We start from the raw sequence: 21,153 nt of genomic DNA on the forward strand, positions 1-21,153 counted from the left end.
GCGGTTGAGTGTTAAAAAATATTATGGGAAAAACGTTATTTAGAAAGGGAAAAGTGATGTTGTATAGCCAGCAGCTGTGAAGTTATCCTTATAGCCATCCATTTGAATGGCCTGGAGCCAATCCCCCACAGAAACAACGGCTGAGAATTCCGGAGAACTCGGATCCAACAAGGCAGTGTTTGGTCTAGGAACAGAAAATACATGGGCAGATAACAGGTATTAGCTGGTTTACAGAACAAAGTTTAAGCTCCACAATGATTACGCCGTGACTAGGCTAGCGATTTCCAATTATTATGTTCTGATTCCTCACATCACAACCCTGCCTAGCTAGGAAAGGAGGGGAAATGTGATCATCAGGAAATAGATTTTTCTGACATGGAAAGGGTACACGAGGCTGTTTGTGGTTAGCTCAAAATAAACAAAAGCGAGGGGGAACACTGCTGGCTGGGAGGTAACTAGGCAGGACAAAGGGTTGGGATTCTTCTATGCTCAGATTTGATATGTAGCTGGCAATCTCCCAAATGATGGTCTATTCCGTCCCTCAATATGCTGGCTAACGTTCTCCTTTTGAACTTCAAGTTTCATGAAAGAAAAAAAAACAACGAGGAAGAAAGCATAGAAGCTATGGATGTATTTGAGAAAGGAGTTGGATGAAAAGAAGACAACAGGAGCCACAAGAGAGAAAGCAGCACTGTTTCTGCCTGGTTTTGAACCAGGGACCTTTTGCACGTTAGGCAAATGTGATAACCACTACGCTACAGAAACCAGTTACTGTCAATTTTGGGGCCCTTTTTGGGGTGTTGGGGTGGGGAAAATATTGTATTTTTTGTTTGACTTGCAAGTGAAGAATGGAAAGTAAATTTTTGTTAGAAAAAGTCCTTCCCCAACTGGGAATTGAGAGTAAGAGCACAAAATTCTAACCACTGGGGAATGCATGTGTTGGGGACATTGGGGCATGGCCACTAGGTAACTCGAGGGGATGGAAGACCACGAGTGTCGATGAAGCCCCCTCGCACTAGGCCCAGGTGTCCTTGGCCCCCCCTCCCGCCTGGAGGCACTCGCAGCAGCTCTGCGTACTAGGCCCAAGTGTCCTTGGCCCCCCCGCTGGAGGCACTCACAGCAGTTCTGCTGAGAATCTGCAACAATATGCTGCAGAGTCAGACTGCCTGAAACTAAGCAAGGCCAAACAAGGCAGATATGGAAGAACAATGCTGAATAAAGCAGCTTTATGTATAGTTTAACAAATGATACAGAGAATGAGGGAAATAGCTGGGAACTGGATTGGCTGGCTATATGGATACTTGGGGCAGCTTGCTATTGGATAAGTATGCTTTGAAAAAGGATGTATAAAAGCCTGTGTAACTTCCTGCTCTGTGTACAGGATTTGAGATTCAAATCTCCCTGTACCTATTTGAAGCTTCAAATAAACTTTTCTGCTTCTCCACCCCATTGTGATTATTGGGTGTAGCACCCCGGGTAACGAACCAACTCAAGCTGTTGTTCAGCCTCTCGGCACTGGGTGCCGGCAACACATGCACACAGATTTTTGTCAGCCATACTAGGCTTTCTCCAGCTTCTGTGTCTCCATGTGACGAAGCTGATTGAAATGAGCCAATGGAGTGTGATTTAAACAGACATCTCTATACAGAGACCAGAACACTGACTTGAGATATAGAGTCTTGTGCCTTAGACCACTCAACCGTGCTGACGGCACAGAAAAACCTCTTCGATCAACCCTAGCGAGACCTGGGTTTCATTTATGGTCAGTAAAGAGCTGAGTATTATTGTCTAGATGTAGGAGTTAAAGAATTTAAACTAGGAGGAAGGGCCAGTTTTCCCATCACTTCACACCTTTTACATCCAAACATCATGACTTTCTGAATGAACCGTGCTCATTCAACCAGAAGACGTTGGGGTGGATGTAGGAGTCACTGGGGAAAATTCTCTGGACTCTGTTACGAATGAGGTCAGACCGGATGTACATAGTGATCTAGTCTGGCTGTAAAATCTATGAATCAACACCAAATATGATGTGAAATTAATCCTCAGAAACGGCTGTTCCCCATCCATTCTGATCCCAGGAAAGGGTTATCCAAGGAAGGGGGCTGTTTAGGACAAAGAGAAGAAAGAGATTTTCCTTTCCCTGGAGGAATTAGGCTTCAGTTTCATCATGTGCTGAGCTGGCTTCTCTTTTCCCACCTACCCAGAGGGTCGCACAATGTCTTTCAATGTATTCAAGCTCTAGCTTCCTGTAGAGAAGGGGGTCTGAATCCCATTTCTCTCCATAGCACAGACATTTTCTTGAATGTGTTCAAGGAGGCAGCATTTCAGCTCTGAACTGAGTCAGGCTCCAAGTGTGATGAAAAGTGTGGGAGGAAGAAAAATCATAGAAAAATCTAACCTGCGAAGGAAGGAGACAGCTCCTTCTAAAGGAACTCTTTGTGTTCGTTCCTGCTATGTACAGAAGTGGCTGGATACAGCAGATTCCAATCCTTGGTCTCTTCAGGGATAAGGAAAGATCCAGGATATCCCTTACCTGAAGAAGGGAGATGATTTCTGTGAGGGATGGAGGCCTCATCTAATGGGTTTAATCTGTCACCAGAAGCTGGGAATGGGCAACAGGGGATGGATCACTTGATGAGTCCCTGTTCTCTTCATTCCCTCAAAAGTAACTAGCATTGGCCACTGTCAGAAGACAGGATACTGGTTAGCTGGACCATTGGTCTGACATAGCGTGGCTGTTCTTATGTTCATTTTCTAGTGATTGCTCATTAAGTGAATGCAGCTCCCTTTCCCTCCTCAGGAAATACCTTTACTGTGCAAAATACCAGTGCTTTGCACAGAAAGGAGGGAAAGGTTTCAGAGTAACACATGTGTTAGTTTGTATTTGCAAAAAGAAAAGGAGTACTTGTGGCACCTTAGAGACTAACCAATTTATTTGAGCATAAGCTTTCGTGAGCTACAGCTCACTTCATCGGATGCATACTGTGGAAAGTGTAGAAGATCTTTTTATACACACAAAGCATGAAAAAATACCTCCCCCCACCCCACTCTCCTGCTGGTAATAGCTTATCTAAAGTGATCACTCTCCTTACAATGTGTATGATAATCAAGTTGGGCCATTTCCAGCACAAATCCAGGGTTTAACAAGAACATCGGGGGGGGGGGGGGAGGGGGTAGGAAAAAACAAGGGGAAATAGGTTACCTTGCATAATGATTTAACCACTCCCAGTCTCTATTCAAGCCTAAGTTAATTATATCCAATTTGCAAATGAATTGCAATTCAACAGTCTCTCGCAGGTGTCTGGATTTGAAGTTTTTTTGTTGTAATATCGCAACTTTCATGTCTGTAATCGCGTGACCAGAGAGATTGAAGTGTTCTCCGACTGGTTTATGAATGTTATAATTCTTGACATCTGATTTGTGTCCATTTATTCTTTTACGTAGAGACTCCTTACAATGTGTATGATAATCAAGTTGGGCCATTTCCAGCACAAATCCAGATTTTCTCCCCCCCCCCCACAAACCCACTCTCCTGCTGGTAATAGCTTATCTACCTTACGATGTGTATTCAATTCAAAGAGACTGTTGAATTGGAATTCATTTGCAAATTGGATACAATTAACTTAGGCTTGAATAGAGACTGGGAGTGGCTAAGTAATTATGTAAGGTAACCTATTTCCCCTTGTTTTTTCCTAACCCCCCACCCCCCCAGGCGTTCTTGTTAAACCCTGGATTTGTGCTGGAAATGGCCCACCTTGATTATCATACACATTGTAAGGAGAGTGGTCACTTTAGATAAGCTATTACCAGCAGGAGAGTGGGTTGGGGAGAGAGGGGGAGAAAACCTGGATTTGTGCTGGAAATGGCCCACCTTGATTATCATACACATTGTAAGGAGAGTGGTCACTTTAGATAAGCTATTACCAGCAGGAGAGTGGGTTGGGGAGAGAGGGGGAGAAAACCTGGATTTGTGCTGGAAATGGCCCACCTTGATTATCATACACATTGTAAGGAGAGTGATCACTTTAGATAAGCTATTACCAGCAGGAGAGTGGGGTGGGGGGAGGAGAAAACCTGGATTTGTGCTGGAAATGGCCCAACTTGATTATCATACACATTGTAAGGAGATAAGCTATTACCAGCAGGAGAGTGGGTTTGTGTGTGGGGGAGGTTTTCATGCTTTGTGTGTATAAAAAGATCTTCTACACTTTCCACAGTATGCATCCGATGAAGTCAGCTGTAGCTCACGAAAGCTTATGCTCAAATAAATTGGTTAGTCATTAAAGGTGCCAAAGGAGGGGAAGGAAATGGACACATGATGGCGATGTAACCTAAGAAATGAAACACAACAGGCTTGTGTGCACATTGATTCTGAACAGCAAACGAATCTGATTCCCATATCACGAAAAGCCAAAAAGCCTTTTCTTTCTATGGCGGGGAACACTAAGAGAAAAGAGTTCCAACAATTCCTGCCCGTTTACTTATGAATTCTTTTATGTTATAAATAAATTTGCAACAAGATTTGTCTGAACGTGGAGAGTGAGTTTGTGTGTGTGTTTTTTTGAAAAAAGCGGGGGGGGGGTGAGAAAACCTGGATTTGTGCTGGAAATGGCCCAACTTGATTATCATACATATTGTAAAGAGAGTGGTCACTTTGGATGGGCTATTACCAGCAGGAGCGTGGGGTGGGAGGAGGTATTGTTTCATGGTCTCTGTGTATATAATGTCTTCTGCAGTTTCCACAGTATGCATCCGATGAAGTGAGCTGTAGCTCACAAAAGCTTATGCTCAAATAAATTGGTTAGTCTCTAAGATGTCACAAGTACTCCTTTTCTTTTTGCCTGTTATTAAAAGCTGGTTCCCCAATTCAGTTCCAACTCCTCTGCTAGAAACACCCCCAGGTCCCTGCTCACCCCAGTAGCGGCAAAAAGAGAAACCCCCACTGGGTGCTGCCCTTAACTCCAGGCTGCTGTCCCAGGGTGGGGGTGGGGACTGATTGTTTGCTGCTGGGGAGGGAGGCAGTATAGGCCTCTGGTGCTGAGCTCCTAGCACTTGCCCAGCCCAGGCTGTCCTCTGCGTCAGCGGCTGCTCCCCGCATGCTCTCGAGTCAGACATGCAGGGCCCCCAGGGGGACAGAGGCTGGGACAGGGCAGCAGCCTGGGTTGGGCTGGGAAGATGCTGGGAGTTCTCGTTCCCTGAGAACTGGCCTGGCTCCCTTCTCAACAGCAAACAAATCAGTTCCACGTCCCCTCCCAGGAAAAATCAGCCTGGAGCCAAGGGCAGCACTGGACAATTCCCTTTACTTCCCACCGAGGCCTGAGGGAACCCAGAGCAATACTAGAAGAGCTGATGGAACTGACGTGGGGAAACCAGCCTTTAATAACAGGCAGCTCAAGTTTAAGCCAAGTGTTTTTACCAATTTTTACAACATTCAATAACACTTCAATCATCGTGTCTCCATCCATAATATTGCTTCAGCTTTGTAGTCTACCAAGTGCAAAACTAAACATCTCTTCAAATCCAAGGGCATGGAGATCAGTCAGTGTTCAGAGTCATCCCACGTGAAAGAACCATGTTGTGGTTCAGACTGGCCCCATCATCTGGCCATTGACTTTCTCTCCTCTCCCGTAAAAGTTTTAGTATTTTGCATCAAAACTTTCTTCCCTCAGGAGAGACCTGGGAACCAGGGCTGCCGGCCAAACACCTTTAAGAGGAGGCATCCCTGTCCCTGTCAAAAAATGATCTCCCTCCTTCAGTTCAGTGACAGCCTGAATTGTTCCTTGTCCCGGAAGAGCCGGAGGATTGAAAGCAGCAACATCAAATCCTGTGTAGCTCGCAAGAATGAACACAAACACTCCCTTGTGTCTGTTTAGTTTTTACCCTTGGTAAACGACAAGGATAAAGGGAAAGGCGGTGACACAAGATATAGAGTGAAACACGACACAATCATCACAGTTATGCCCATAGTGATTGCAAAATTTTTCATATATTTATTATCATCAGTGTATTATTTTCTCTGGAATCTAGACCATGACTATACCTTGACCAAGAAATTTGGATCTTGATAAAATAATTGACTACCCCTGGTTAAGGCAATGGACTTGATATCCACCCGGGTGTCCCTACACAGGTGCAAGTACTAACAGATGTAAGAAGAGTCAGGATGAGCTCCACCCTGACATCTGGTGGTGAGGTGTGGCAAGTTGTGGAAAAGAACTTCAGGGGCCGATCTCATTTGCACAGGCACACCCACCCCGCCTAGAATGAGGCCATAACTGCCCAAATGGTCACTTTGGCTGTTATGGGATCCCCAGTGTCTCTATTATTGGGCGGGAAGAATAAATTGTTATTACTCTGATTATGGGAACTGTGCTTGGAACTGTACTTGGCCTTTTGTTATGATGGAGGGACTCACCATCAACTAAGTAGCACTCGCTAGGCAAGGGACATGGGTTCCAAAACTCTGTGAATTGAGAGAGGCTTGAGAGAGGCATTAGTATCTGGTGGTGTGGGCCCCTTTGTGAGGGCCTGAAACACCAATTGCACTTCCCTCCCTCCATGGTGGAATGTCAGAGCTAATTTTGGGTGTATCAAGAGTCTTGCTGCAGGCAGTGTGCTAAATTCACTTGGCCTTATGGTGCACCAGCACTAAGGCTCCTACTATTATGAGCTGAAATCACTGAGCACTGTGTCAAGTAGTGGGGAGCCGGAAGATCTAGAGTGCAGTGGTGGTGTTTGTGGATGGGCTGGCGGAGCGTTGGTGAGACGGCGAGGTGAGCTGTGCAGAGCGGAGCCGTTCGTGAGCCAGCGGAGTGTTCGTGAGACGGCGAGCTGTGGAGGGCGAGCTGTGCAGAGCGGAGCCGGTCGTGGTGGAGCAGAGCAGAGCCCTGTGGGGCAGTCAGCTTCAGGACACGTAAGGTGCCCCTTACCTCTTTCCCCCACACACAGGCACATTTTAGCCAGACTGGGGAGTAACACTCTGCAGATGAACTTTTGAACTCTGGGGCTGGACTTTTTGGACTTTGGGTGATTTGTGGATTGCAGGACTCAAGAGACGTTTGGGTTCTGGGACTCAAGAACCCGAGGGAAAGGATGTGGCCCAATTTGCTGGGATGGGTCTTTGCTCATGGTTTCATTAATGAACACCAGTTGTGGTGTTTCCCCAATTTAATGCTGATGTCGTTTACCTCATGTTATTAAAGATTCTCTGCTACACCGAGACTCTGTGCTTGCGAGAGGGGAAGTATTGCCTCTTTGAGGCACCCAGAGGGTGTGTTAGATTTTCCCGGGTCACTGGGTGGGGGCTCGAGCCAGTTTTGCATTTGCTTTAATGAGAGGGAACCCCTGTGTACTGAACCCGGCCCTTGCTGCTATCAACTTGGCCTGACAGAAGGGTTACACAACAAGGGCTGCCTTTTAGCCATAGTTTTTAATCAGGGCAAGAAATTGACACAAACCCGTTAAATCATTTCTCAGCCCAGGTCGTTCACCCACATTCCTTAGGGCATTGCGCCACCACGTGAATGTTTCATTTCCCTCCTCAATTTCACACAGAGACACAATTTCCTTTGCACAGATCCATGAACAGTAAAACCTCCCTGTGTCTCTTGTCTGAGCCAGGGCATTCAATTCCATTGAAACCTTCTCTCCTGCAATGGCAATAGTCAGACAGAGGGGATGTAGCTACCTGCATCCCTGACAGTGCCCCAGAGAAATCCTGACCCCTGCTATTGGAAAGATGTGCTGGAGATTTGAATAGGAAAGGGACTGTCTGACTTGTCGAAGTGGGGAATGAGCAACAATCTATTGCAATGTCATTAACCACAAGCACACTCCGATCATGCTGCAGCCGGAAGAGAAATGGGCAGAAATTCTCGCTGTTCCGCCATGGACACACTTGTGCTGGGGAAGCTGGTCTGAGCAAGCAATTTGAAGTGACAATTCTGTGAGAACAGAATCATAGTGTAGCTAAGCAGCTGTCCCTCAAGTAGTTGTGGCCGAGTGGTTAAGGCGATGGATTTGAAATCCCTTGTGGGGGTCCCCCCCACGCAGGTTCAAATCCTGTCAACTACAGAAACGTTAGTGTGTTGTCATCGCTGTTGTTTTTGTGTGTGAGCATCCACAGTGCGAACTGGAGCCAGCTCTGGCCTCGCTCTATCTACATGTGAGACTACTATAGCACTTAGGTGTATTTTTATCACTTAGCTAGTTACAGGGGTATAAAAACGAAGAATCAAAATCACAGTCCACCTGTGTACGGGCCTGCTCTCACTAGGATAGTCAGAGGCCTTGTTCTTAGGCTAAGGCCTTTGGCTAAGCAGCAGGGGCAGCTATAAGCTGGGAAGTGTACGGTCACATTGTCACATCCCAAACCAGACACACCGAAATAAGGTGGTATTGAGCGGTTAGGAAGAAGATCCTGTCCAGAGAGTGCCGATCACCACTAGATAAAGAAACAGATCTTAAGATGGTTAAAGAAAACTTAGTTTCCCAGCATCCTGTCTGGCAAGAAATCACTTATCGATGGTTGTGGTTGTGAAACCCTCATTTCTGTATGTTTTGTCTTTATGCCCCCCAGTTTTCTATTGTTAATCTGTCTGGTTCGCTAATTGTTTCTGTCTCCTGTATAATTAATTTTGCTAGATGTAAGTTAATTGTGGTAGTAGGATATAATTGGTTAGAGAATTATGTTACAATATGTTAGGATTGGTTAGTTAAATTTCAGTAAAACGATTGGTTAAGGTATAGCTGAGAATATTATTATATAAACTGGGGTCAAACAGGAAGTGGAGGGGAAATTGGAATCATGCTTGCTAAGGGGGGAACGGGAAACAGGGACACAGGCAAGGCTCTGCGGCGTCAGAGCTGGGAAGGGGGATACAGGGTAAATGCTCTGTGGCATGAGAGCTGGGAAGGGAACACTGGGGAACAGACTCTATTGGCGTATAGAGATAAGCCCAACTGGTGTGAAGGGCTCCGAAATATGCTTGCTTGGAAACTAACCCCAATAAACATCGCATTGTCTGCGCTTTGGACTTCTGGCCTTTTGCTGCTTGCCTGACAAGAACCAGGGAAGCGGGAGGGTTGAGGGAAAGCTCTTTAACATGGACCATAGTGTGTCCATAGTGTGTCTCTGCATGTTGTTGGCCAAGTGATCACACCACCTGGAGGGGTTTTGCTACTTGTCATGAGCACAGTATTGTAGGAGGCAGCCCAGATTCAACAGCCGTGCCTGCAAGATGGGTTACAGCAACCTGTACCTTGTTTCCATGTTCATCCGATGCCTCCTTTCAACACTTGTCAGCAAAAAGACCTGTTCCTTTTGCAAGCACGTGTATGGCTAGTCAAAGGTGGGTTTCTCCGTTAACACAAAAGATTGACCAAAAGGTTACAAGAGGAGGCACGTTCAGCAAGGCAGCACTGGATACTGGATCCTGAACTTGCTCTTTATCCAGCAGGTTTATTGGCAAGCTCTGCCACGGTGCCACTCTCTGGGACTTCTCCCGTAACTGCTCCATCTTTCATCAACAACAAAATGAAAGGTGAAAGGACAGTAATTCTCCATTTCCTGTAAATAAGGCAGTGTTACTTACTCCCTCTCCTAAGACAAGAACTAGGGGCCACCAAATGAAATGAATAGGCAGCACGTTTAAAACAAACAAAAAGAAGTATTTTTTCACACAACCCACAGTCTACATGTGGAACTCCTTGCCAAAGGATATTGTGAAGGCCAAGACTATAACAGCGTTCAAAAAATGAACTAGATATATTCATGGAGGATAGGCCTATCAATGGGTATTAGCCAAGATGGATAGGGATGGTGTTCCTACCCTCTGTTTGCCAGGAGCTGTGAATGGGCGACAAGGGATAGATCACTTGATGATTACGTGTTCTGTTCATTCCTTCTGAAGCACTTGACATTGGCCATTATGGGAAGACAGGATACTGGGCTATAGGGACCTTTGGTCTGACCCAGTATGGCCGTTCTTACGTCCTTCTGGCCCTATGCTCCTTTCATATATATTCCTGGGATTCTGCCTTACAATGTGTCTCTGAGATCTCACTCAAAATGCCCCAGACAGGCAAACACTCTGGGATCCTGAAGCCTCTGCCCCCATATTGTACCTTGTCGCTCATCACTAACCCTTGATGCTGCTCCTTTCTCTAGACTGTGAAAAGGGGGAGGCAGTGCAGGAGCCTTCTGGGGATGCAGATCCAACACTTTGGGAGAGACAGATTGTTTGAGGCATCAGATTGCTGTAAGCTGGGGGAGGCCAACCTGTGGCTCCAGAGCCACGTGCGGCTCTTCAGAAGTTAATATGCGGCTCCTTCTATAGGTGCTGACTCCGGGGCTGGAGCTACAGATGCCAACTTTCCAATGTGCCGGGGGTCCTCCCTGCTCAACCTCTGGCTCTTCCACAGGCCCTGCCTCCACTCCAACCCTTCCAGCCCACTCCCCTGAGCCTGCCGTGCCCTCGCTCCTCTCCCCTCCGCCCAGAGCCTCCTGCATGCCACGAAACAGCTGAGCGGGCGGTGCGGGGAGGGAGGAGGAGGCACTGATTGGCGGGGCAGTCGGTGGGTGGGAGGCGGTGAGACCTCGGGGGGTGGAGTTGATGCAGGGCTGCTGACATATTACTGTGGCTCTCTGGCAATATACACTGGTAAATTCTGGCTCCTTCTCAGGCTCAGGTTGGCCACCCCTGCTCTAAACCATGCAGCCTGAGCTTTAATGAGTTTTAATGAGTCTGAGCTTCAAGGCAAGGGTGGCTCTGTCCACCTCCTTCCCCTCTGCTGCTGGGCACCAAGTCCCTGGCGGCCAGTCGGTAAAGCCGGGAATACAGGGTGGGGTGCCAAGTGGCAGCAGGCCTCCTGTCATCAGGGTTCAGCTGCCCAACTTTCTCCCCGTGCCGCTAGGCCCCAGTTGCCTGCAGCCACCAGGTAACCCAGGAACTAAGGCAGGAATGGGGGGAGGAAGCAAGTCAAGCTGAGCAAGGCAGGCAAAAAATCATCTTGCCTTCGTGGGCCACACACAGTGATATCCTTCTTGTGTGCCATGGCTGACAAAAACATCCCAGACAGAGAAACAGCAGGCCAAACAGAAACCTAGTAACTGTTAAAGTAGCTCAGCCAGGAGCGCATTAGACTGAAGATTTAAAGGTCCCTGCTTCAATCCCAGGCTTCGGCATGTTGTTTTGTCCCTTTGTGTGCAGGGATGGGCTGTTTTCTGGAAGTGCAGCGGTGCCTTTACCCGCCATGAGTCCCACATTACGGGCTCTGCAGCAGGAAAAAGCAGCGTGGGCTTGTGCACCAAGTTGGCCCACCTGAGCTTTCTTTCTTCTCTTGCTCTTTCTCAGCAAGGGGAAGAAAAAGAAGCTCTCCTTCAAGCTGGAGTCACAAGGGAGACGTAAGGATGACTTCCTGAGTGCCGGCTCCAGTCCTTTGCTCTACCAGCTGACCTACCGAAGGGCTGCCACCACTTTCTCCAGGTTTGCCCATCAGTGTGTGCCAGGGTGAGCGCCAGCCAAGTGGATGGAATTTGAAGGGAGGGGCAGAGCTCTGTGACAGAGTTTCTGTAGTGTAGTGGTTATCACGTTTGCCTAACACGCAAAAGGCCCCTGGTTCGAAACCAGGCAGAAACATGATGGCTTACTTTTTCTAGCTGTCCAGCAAGGCGCTTCTACTTCTAGCACTGGCCTGTCCCCGGGATAACCCCAACCCCCACCGGACAGAGGGTGGTGAAATGAGCTGAGAAATCTAGAGGGTCTAGGCCTTTTGGAGCCTTGTGGCTTGGCCTCCTCTGCCCTTGGACGTTGGCCTATGGAGGCCGGCTCTTCTGGCTGCCCTCCTTTGCGTGACTTGCCAAAGGAGGGAGTGAGGCAGGAATAGGGCAAAAGAGGAAAGTCATGCTGAGGAAGGCAGGGCAGAAGCTAAGTGCCTCAGTGGGGTTAGCAGAGCGTCACCGTTCGTTCTGCCAAAGCCAGGGGTGGTGCGGTTGGCTGCTGGAAGGTAGAATCCTGTGCCTGCCTCCTGGTTTCCCAGGGATGGCTACTTGCAGTCCAGGAGAAGAAGGACGGTTCTGGGTGAAAGGAAGACAAGCAAAGCTGAGTCCGAGTTTGTGTGTGCCGGTGTTCTTTTCTGGCGAAGATGGGGGTGCGGTGATGGGCTTGAGAGGCTCCCTGCCACACATGGAGCAGCGAGAACCACTCCTCCTTTGTGGCCGATCCGGGGGTGTGATTGATGGCTTTGGAGGTGGGGTTGGGCTGGCTGTGAGCAACTGGGATCCCTTCTGAGGGCCGAACCCATGGTAGTGCGGTTGGCTGCTGGGAGGTAGAATCCTGTGCCTGCCTCTTGGCATCCCAGGGATGGCTTCTTGTAGCCCGGGAAAAGAAGCGGGGTTCCGGGTGGAAGGAAAAGAAGCAAAGGTTAGGACGAGTGGGATCCTTTCTCATCAAGATAGTGTGCTGTGGTGGGCCTGGGAATTGCCTGTGAGCAGTGGGAACCACTATGTTCCAGTGAGAACCACTGCTCCTTTCTGGCCTTCACTGCTGTGCCAGTATACAGGGTAAATAAGCCTGGAGTTTCTTGAGCAGATGGTGTCATTTCTTCTGGTAATCCTCAGTGGGATCAGAGGATAATGGCTTGTAGAATGTGGAGTTAGAGAGCTGCCTAGCGCCTCTTGTTCCTATTCCAATTTAGTCATGATGACGACAGCACATCCTTTGTTAGCCTTTTTGATTATGATGTCAGAGTTGTTCCAGAGGCTGTTGACATCTATTTTATGTTTGTAACAGGCTCTTGCCCACCTCCAGCAGAATTTTCAATCACCTACTATGGCAACTTACCAAATGTCATGCAAACTAGTCCATTCCTCCCCATAGTCAATCTCTGACCAGAATGTTAGAATGAGGCAGAGAACTGGGAAAGTATCACAATAGGAACACATTAAAAAGTGGGATTAATCAAAGATGGGATGCAGACAGAGCCTGTTCTATAGCTGGTGAAGTGACAGGGACACACTCCCACTCCTGCTGGTTCTGAAATAACAAGAGAAGCAGGTCAAAGAGAATGAGCTCATGTGGGAGCTCTAGGCAGCTGCCCTGTCAGTGCATCACACACCTGGGAGGTGTTACACAAAACACAGCACTTCCCCTCTGGAAGAGAAACCCTTCCCCCCACTGCCACCACTTCATTATATTTTTCAGGGGGCTGTTTGTTCTGCAGGACTTTGATCTCTCTGGGTGGTCCATGGTGATTCATAAAAGAGCCATTAGGGGAGCAGGAGTCATCCCAACAGAAATCTCTTCACTTCTTTCTCAGTGCACCTTCTTAGCCCTGGCTTTGGGTGCTTTGAAGTTGGCTCTGCACTCTTGATTTTAGGTGGGATCTTGACCGCCTTCTGGGGCTTGGCAGATTACACCTTTTGAGGGCTTTTCTCTGCCTTTTTGGTCCCCCCTGCAGTCACCACATTCTGATGATTATTCCTAGACATGGGCGTGGTGGCCTTCCTGGGGATCTTGGCAGCTTTAGCCAGCTTCTTGGTGGCTATATTCCTGCTCAGAGCCACTGTCTTCTTCTCATGCCATGTCCTTGTCCTAGCTGCTGGTTGAATGTGAAGGAGCCAAGATGCTGGTGACTTTAGCCTGCAGCCAGTTGCCTTTGCTCATCAGACTCCTGAACCTCAACTGGACGTGGGTCTTGTTCTTCTGCACAGCATAGCTGTTAGGGGGCTTATTCCTTCACCCACTTCCTTCCCTGGTCCTTCTCGCATGAACAGAGAGCAACAATACCCCAAGTCCAAAGGTGCAAACAATTCGATGTTTATTGGGGTGAACTTCCAGCAAGCATGATTCCAGTTTCCTTGCTTAGTGTCCCCCTTCCCAGCTCTGACACCACAGAGCCTTACACCTGTGTCCCTGTTCCCATTTCCCCCTTTAGATAAATATGGTTCCAATTTGCCCACCCTGGAGTTCTGCTTAGCTATACCATAACCAATCATTTTCCTGAAATTTAACTAACCAATCCTAACATATTGTAACATGATTATTTAACCAATTATATCCCACCACCTTAATTAGTTTTCACCCAGCAAAATTAATTATACAGCTGACAGACCCTGCTTCAGCGAGCTCCTTTTCTACTCCCAGACCACAGGTGGTTTTAATAATGGGGTTTGATTAAACTTCATAAATGTAGTAAACACCACAACTTGCACACCCAATGACATAGCTTCGCCCACTGACATAGCTCCCACCTCCTGGGGAAGTGAATTAACTACACTGACAGGAGTTTTGATCCCATGTTAAGGAAAAGTTAGCACACGTGACTCCATTTTGGTTTGGGGCCCACCATTATCTAAAAGCAAGCACATCATGCACCAGGAGGAGTGTTCTTAGATACTGCATTCCTGTGAAAATCCTCCTCCTTGTCTCCAGCCTGGCTTGACTCCCGGTATCTGTTCTTTGTCTGTCCCTAACTCCCTATCTCCTGGCCTTTGATGTGAGGCCTCCCATCCTGATAATAAAAGTTACTGATGCATGGCTTTAGGACCATGCTGTGTAATTAACATACTAGTTTAGCAGGAGGAATGCACCAAGCAGGGATAGGTGGTAGAGAAGAAAAGGGTTTGTTTATTGGCTAAGGTTTCTGATGCACGAAGGCAACATGCTTTGCTAAAAAGTATATAACCTTTGTATAATCTGTATTCGGGGTCCCCTCCTGGCTAGCAGGGGGGCACCACATTCGAGCATAATAAACTTGGTGTTTTTTGGGAACTCTGCAGTTGTGGACTTTGTTTATGTGCCTCAGCCTAGATTCGAACTGTGCGTGACCTACCAAGTATAATTTGTAGCATTTGTGTGCGTGTCCTACCAGGTGTAATTTGTAGCATTTGTGTGCGTGTCGTATCGGGGTAATTCAAAGCAGTTTTGGTGACCACGAAGGGACCCTAGGCTCGCCCGAACAAGCGAGACTACACTCCTCCTCTCGGACAGCTCCAGCCAGCACAGGGTGAATTCACCTTTGAGAACTCCGAGGAGGGGGGGTGTGAGCCGTCGCTTAGGCAATAAGGCGGCACATTTGGTGTCCTTTTAGTAGCCCATTATGGGTTCTGGGCAGAGTGTAAGTAAGAGGAACCCTTTGGCTGAAATTCTCGAGATTTGGGAGAATATTTCTGGTACCCATGGGTTAGCTTAAAAAAAAAACAAAACTGTAATCTTGTGCAAGGTTGAGTGGCCAGCACTAACAACTCAAACACCTTTCGAATGGCCACCGGATGGTTCCTTTGCTGGGGAAAAATTAACAGTGCTTAGGAAAAGGCTGGAGAACAAAGCTCCAGCCCAGATGGATTATTGGTATGTATGGGACAACTGGGCTTATGCGCATGTGAAAGGATGTCCTCTTTCCTCCTCCTTTTCTTATTCATCTCAGGGGTCTCCAGCCCCGCTCTGTGCTATTCCTGCTTCTGCCCCCCCTTCGGCTTACCCTCGGGCTTTCTGACTTATGCCCGTGACCTCCTTGCTTGCCAATTGGCCATGCGTTCTGTCCAGGTGACAAGCCCCACGGGGGAGGACTCGAGTAGCCCTTGTGAGTGAGAATATTTAAGAGAAGAGACCAGGAGGGCTGGGGGGCTAGTTAAGAAGCCCAAGCTCCTTGTTAAATTGGTAGTGAGTGAAACAAAGCTGGTGCTCATGGAAGGGACAGTTCAGAGAGAAAAACAGGATCAGGCCCAAGCGGGCAGGCAACAGAGAGAGAGATTGGAAAACAGGTTGAAAACGTGGAGGTCATAGTGGAAAAAGAGGAGTAAATAATTACAGGAATGGGAAACGTAGATCCCGGAATAATACTTGAAATGGTAAAATCTGAGTTAATTGGGTGTCGTTTTGGGAAATAAGCAAGTGATTTAAGAAAGGAAAGTGAGAAGTTAACTCTGTAGTTGCTGGAAAGAATTAAGCAGTTGAACTTTGTGAAATACTGGAAAGAAAAAGAATTCTTGGTTTCTTTGCAGCCATTTTAAGGAAAATGGGCCCTTTTCCAAAGGAATGCAATTATACAGTGCTACTTAATGAATATCCTACTAGGCTCCAAGGGGCTACAATAGGTGGTGTCTTCCTTTTCAGGTCGCTGTGTGTTTAACAGCAGGAGTTAACAGTAAAAGGCAATCAAAAGTCTGGTAAAGTTTATTGTGCCCTTTTTAAAGTAAGAATCTTTAAGCTGTGGATCCAAAAGCAAGCCGGAAAGCATTTGTTTTAATGTAAATGACCTAACTGATAAGGTAGAAGCCACTAAAACCTGGGCTGCCTATGAAACAAATACAAAAAATATGTGTAATTCTTCTGTTTTGCCTTCAAATAACAAGGGTATTTGTATAAAAAGGAAATATTTTAAGCAATGACTGACTGCCCAGAAGGGGTAGATCTATGTTCTTTTTGTCTTTCAAAAAATCAGAGAAAACTGATGCCAGCTAAAAAGCAATTCAACATCTCATGAATTTACTGGCACAAGAGGAAGTCTGTTCTGTGTTCTATGTCCTGTCTTGTAGTGTTTGTCTTGTGGCCCGAATTGCTGTGTTTAATTTTTCATAGGACAGTTTAGTTTAAAACTAAATAGAAGGGTTAAATCAAAATGCAGATACTTGTTTTATTCAACTTGGAATACAAAGTGTTTGGATAATATCAGAAAAATGTGATATACTCAAGTTTAATACATTTGCTTAAGTAAAAAAAAAAATTTCATTGGCCAGAACTTTTAATTGAAAAAAAATTGCTGTTAAAATTTGCACACCAACAGTCTTTGGAAGCAATGACATGAAAGGGTAACCCACTCCCCATCTTATAGATGAGATCCTTCTGGCTACCTCAAATTTCTATCCAGAGGGCTGGGGAGGGAGGAAAGCTATTGGACACCAGAGGTTGTACCAAGTGGACTCCTCAAAAGTGGGTGTGCTTGTCCTGGCTTGTTGCTCCAAAGCTCTGTAATAAAGTCATTTTCCTAGAAGGGGGTATGTGGCATACGTTGAACAATAAGACTAAAGTGCTGTATAATGGGCAATGTACATGTGTTCATTTTTAAACAAAGGTTTATAAGTAAAAGTTTCTTTTGCAGGTTAATAAAAGCCAAGAAGGAAAGAAGAAAAAAAACCCCAAAAAACGAGCTAATTCAACGCTGTAGCTGGCAGGCTCGGTCCAAAGATAAGACACTGGCCTGCCCAAGGACACTGCTCACAGCTAGGATTTGGCTAACAGCCAAAAAAGAGGGGGGGCTTGAATGTGCCCAAGCAGCTGTGAGATCTGCAACACATTGCCAGACGTTAATGAAATGTGTGAGGTCTCTGTATTTACAGGTGAAAGAAGTCCTGCTTCAAGAATCCTGAGCAAACCTGCCATTTGTTAAAACCAGGTGACTGGGTCTACATAAAGGTCCATCTACAAAAGACTACTCTGGCCCCATGCTGGAAAGGCCCTTATTAAGTCCTGCTAACTACCAACACCGCTGTGAAGTGCCAAGGACTGACTGCCTGGACCCATGCTTCTTACTGCAAAAAGACCCCTCCACCTCGAGATAACTTCACTTCGACTACTGATCAGCCTGTCCCTCCTTCTGGGTTTTTTTTAATTTTCCTCCTTTTGGACAGCAGGGAAAAGGACAAGGTGAAGTGCTAGTAACCTATCCCTTGTCCACGACAGACCTAACCTGCATTCAGTATTGGCTAAAGAAACCAAAGCACTACAGGGTGACGTGCTAGTAACCTCTCCCCTGTATAATGCAAAACCATGACTCTTCCAAGAGAGAAGAAGGAAAGCCTGCTCTGCTGAAACCACCAAGATCCAAGAATTCCTAACTGCAAAAGACACTGAGAATTGGCCTTGGTGGCAAAGACGGAGCATTGTACATTGGCAGGGAGGAAGTTGCGGGATGTATTCTTGGGAATGTGAAGTGAAGTGGTGGGGTGGGTTTATTCCAGGGGCTGGAATCTGTGCTTGTGGGCAAGTATGAATACCAAAAACGCCTTACAGCCACGAACATTACTCCCACCATCTGCCACCACTCCTTTGCAGGTAAAGGTTCCTGAATCCACCATAGCTACGTTAAGTTGGCGCTGGGACCCCCACCTGACCCTGACAAGCAATTGGATGAGCCACTTCATGAATGAACACCACGACCAACTCATGGACTAAGCTTTCCAGCCATTGGGACCTTTATAGCCCACCAGGATTTACTTACATTGGTGGTGTTGTTTTTTGTATGGTATAAAGGAGGATGCTGACATTGGTAGGGTTTGCCTGGGGGTTCCTCTCCCTATTCCCAAGTCCAGTACAAGGATGGGAGGGCAATAGCTTCTTCAATTTAACCTGTGCTATCAAACAGGGTGTAAATTGAATGCAGTGTTGGATTTGTACTCATACCCCCACATATTTGGGTCAGGGGGTCCCGTTGGTAGGGGTACCTATCCCCCCTAATCGAACACTCCAGACTAAGCTATGGGCAAACACTACATTTAACTGGAACATTACAATCCAAATATGGTCTATTGATATGGTGGCCCAGGGTAATTATGCTTTATGTGTGTCACGACGTAAGGGCATAGAAAATACAGTTTTTGTAGGAACTTTTGTGGGGTGTAAGGACACCACCCAAATCAGCTCTGGTGTGGGAGGCCCCTCCACCTACTCCAGGAACCCGTAGCCAGTCCCTGAGGGGTCTGGCTGCTATTGCTTATGCAATCACACATCCTATAAGGTTCTCCCAGGAGGTTGGTGTGGTCCATGTACCTTAGGGGCTATAGTACCCACCGTGACAGTACACCAGAACCTGACCTGGGGAGAAATCCGCAGTCTAGTATGGAGGGACCGACGAAGTATTCCTTTAACCCCCCTTTCTCAACAGCCCAGAGGCTTTCACTCCTTTGTGCGTTGGTTTCTGCCATGGTTGGGAGTAAGCGAGCTGGAAAAAGCTATAGTTAACATTTCAGCTGCTTTGAAACTAATGGCAAATGCTACTGCAGATGCTCTATCTGCCCTTCAAATTGAAGTAACTCTGCTATCCCAAACTACATTGCAAAACCGCCTAGCCCTGGATTATCTTCTTGCAAATCAGGGCAGGGTTTGTGCTCTGGTCAACTCAAGCTGTTGTGTATTTGTAAATCAGCACCATAGTGTGGACACTGACATCCACTTCCTCAAGCAACAGGCAGCCCTATTCCACCACGTCAGCCTCGACAATACCAGCGCCGGATTCCAGGAGGTCTGGAACTGGCTCACCTCATGGCTACCGGATGTGGGGGCTTGGGGATAGTGTATTTTGTATTTCATCCTTTTGGCTGTTATTGCTTTTGTGTTGTTTTTTGTATGCCTACAATGCTGCAGTATGTGCTGTCGGCAGTTGCTAACCCTGCAGCACGGTTACTTAGCCCCGATATAGCTTACTGACGTACAAAAAAAAGGGAGGACTGTTAAGGAAAAGTTAGCACATGTGACTCCATTTTGGTTTGGGGCCCACCATTGTCTAAAAGCAAGCACATCATGCACCAGGAGGAGTCTTCCTTAGATACTGCATTCCTGTGAAAAGCCTCCTCCTTGTCTCCAGCCTGCCTTGACTCCCGGTATCTCTTCTTTGTCTGTCCCTAACTCCCTATCTCCTGGCCTTTGATGTGAGGCCTCCCATCCTGATAATAAAAGTTACTGATGCATGGTTTAGGACCATGCTGTGTAATTAACATACTAGTTTAGCAGGAGGAATGCACCAAGCAGGGATAGGTGGTAGAGAAGAAAAGGGTTTGTTTATTAGCTAAAGTTTCCGGTGCACGAGGGCAACATGCTTTGCTAAAAAGTATATAAGCTTTGTATAATCTGTATTCGGGGTCCCCTCCTGGCTAGCAGGGGGGCACCATGCTCAAGCGTAATAACCTTGGTGTTTTTTGGGAACTCTGCAGTTGTGGACTTTGTTTATGTGCCTCAGCCTAGATTCGAACTGTGCGTGTCCAACCAGGTGTAATTCGTAGCATTTGTGTGCATGTCCTATCAGGTGTAATTCGTAATACCTATCAGCACAGAGCAGTGGTTTTCAAACTGTGGGACAAGATCCCAAGGTGGGTCGTGACCCTGTTTTAATGGGGTCACCAGGGCTGGCGTTAGACTTGCTAGAGCTTGGGTCTGAAGCCAAAAGTCTGATTACCTGCCACCCAGGGCTGAATCCCTTAAGCTTTGCTTTTGCCCTCCCCCCAGTGGGGCAGGGCTTGGGCTTCAGCTTTAGCTCCCCCCGGCCCAGTGTGGAGGGGCTTGGTGTTTGGTCCCCCTTCCCAGGGTTATGTAGTAAATTTCTCTGGCAGCAGGGGGTTTCAGTGAAATGAAGTTTGAGAAACCCTGGCACAGATCATCTTCCTTACCGAGCTGCAGCAGTGTAGACTCAATGTTTGAAATGTAGACTTGTCCTTGGCCTGAGAGGAAGACTAGACTTGGCTCCCTGGGTGCTCAGGCACTGAAAGTACAGCCATGAAGACACCACACACCAGCCTTCCCTAGTTGGCAAGAACCAAACCTCCACAGAAAGACCCTCATGGTTTCCTAGGCCAGCTCCCTAAGCACTCAGCCACAACCACTTAATACAGGGGCTTTTCTACACTATGGTTCTGTTCTCATTGAAAGGTCATTTCCAATTGTTTGCTCAGACCAGCTTACCCAGCACACTCGCTGCTGTGCAGTTCTGTAAGTGTGGCCATGGCTGAACAGCGAGAATTTCTGCCCATTTCCCTACTGGCTGGAGCATGGTTAGAGTGTGTTTGTGGTTAATGATTTTGCTGTAGATTGTTCACTCCCTGCTTTGACAATTCAGACAGTCCCTTTTCCTGTTGTATCTCCAATAGCAGGGGTGGGTTTTCTTTGGGTCACTGAGATTTTGTGGGGAGTTGGTGGCTCCTTTCTTTCCTCACCCTGGAGTAAACCTAGCTTTTTATTCCATCGTTCATGTTTCATGAAATAACAGCAGCAGCATGAAGAAAGAGGAGAGGGAATATCTCCCTGTCAGGGCTGAAGGTGGCCACATCCCCTCTGTCCGACAGTTGCCATTGCAGGAGAGACGTTTTCAATGCAGTTGAATGCCCTTGCTCAGACTAGAGACAGAGAAAGGTTTTGCTGTTCATGGATCTGTGCAAGGGAA

At 47.1% G+C, this 21,153-nt stretch overlaps 2 protein-coding genes and 3 non-coding genes across 8 annotated transcripts in view; 3 read left to right on the forward strand and 2 right to left on the reverse strand.

Annotated features, from left to right (window-relative positions):
- The window catches only part of LOC102943236 (zinc finger protein 883), a 2,438,435-nt gene that overhangs the window by 243,066 nt on the left and 2,174,216 nt on the right, over positions 1–21,153 (forward strand). The gene's annotated exons all lie outside the window — the stretch shown is intronic.
- LOC114020163 (zinc finger protein 501) overlaps positions 1–21,153 on the reverse strand; it is a 1,907,800-nt gene that overhangs the window by 209,067 nt on the left and 1,677,580 nt on the right. The window lies entirely within an intron of this gene.
- Positions 693–765, reverse strand: TRNAV-AAC. Its single transcript has one exon. It is a non-coding gene; the product is annotated as a tRNA-Val (tRNA).
- TRNAS-UGA lies at positions 7,991–8,076 on the forward strand. Its single transcript has one exon. It is a non-coding gene; the product is annotated as a tRNA-Ser (tRNA).
- TRNAV-AAC lies at positions 11,570–11,642 on the forward strand. Its single transcript has one exon. It is a non-coding gene; the product is annotated as a tRNA-Val (tRNA).

Source organism: Chelonia mydas, chromosome 28, assembly GCF_015237465.2.
Source record: "Chelonia mydas isolate rCheMyd1 chromosome 28, rCheMyd1.pri.v2, whole genome shotgun sequence".
In the NCBI taxonomy this organism is placed as follows: domain Eukaryota; kingdom Metazoa; phylum Chordata; order Testudines; family Cheloniidae; genus Chelonia; species Chelonia mydas.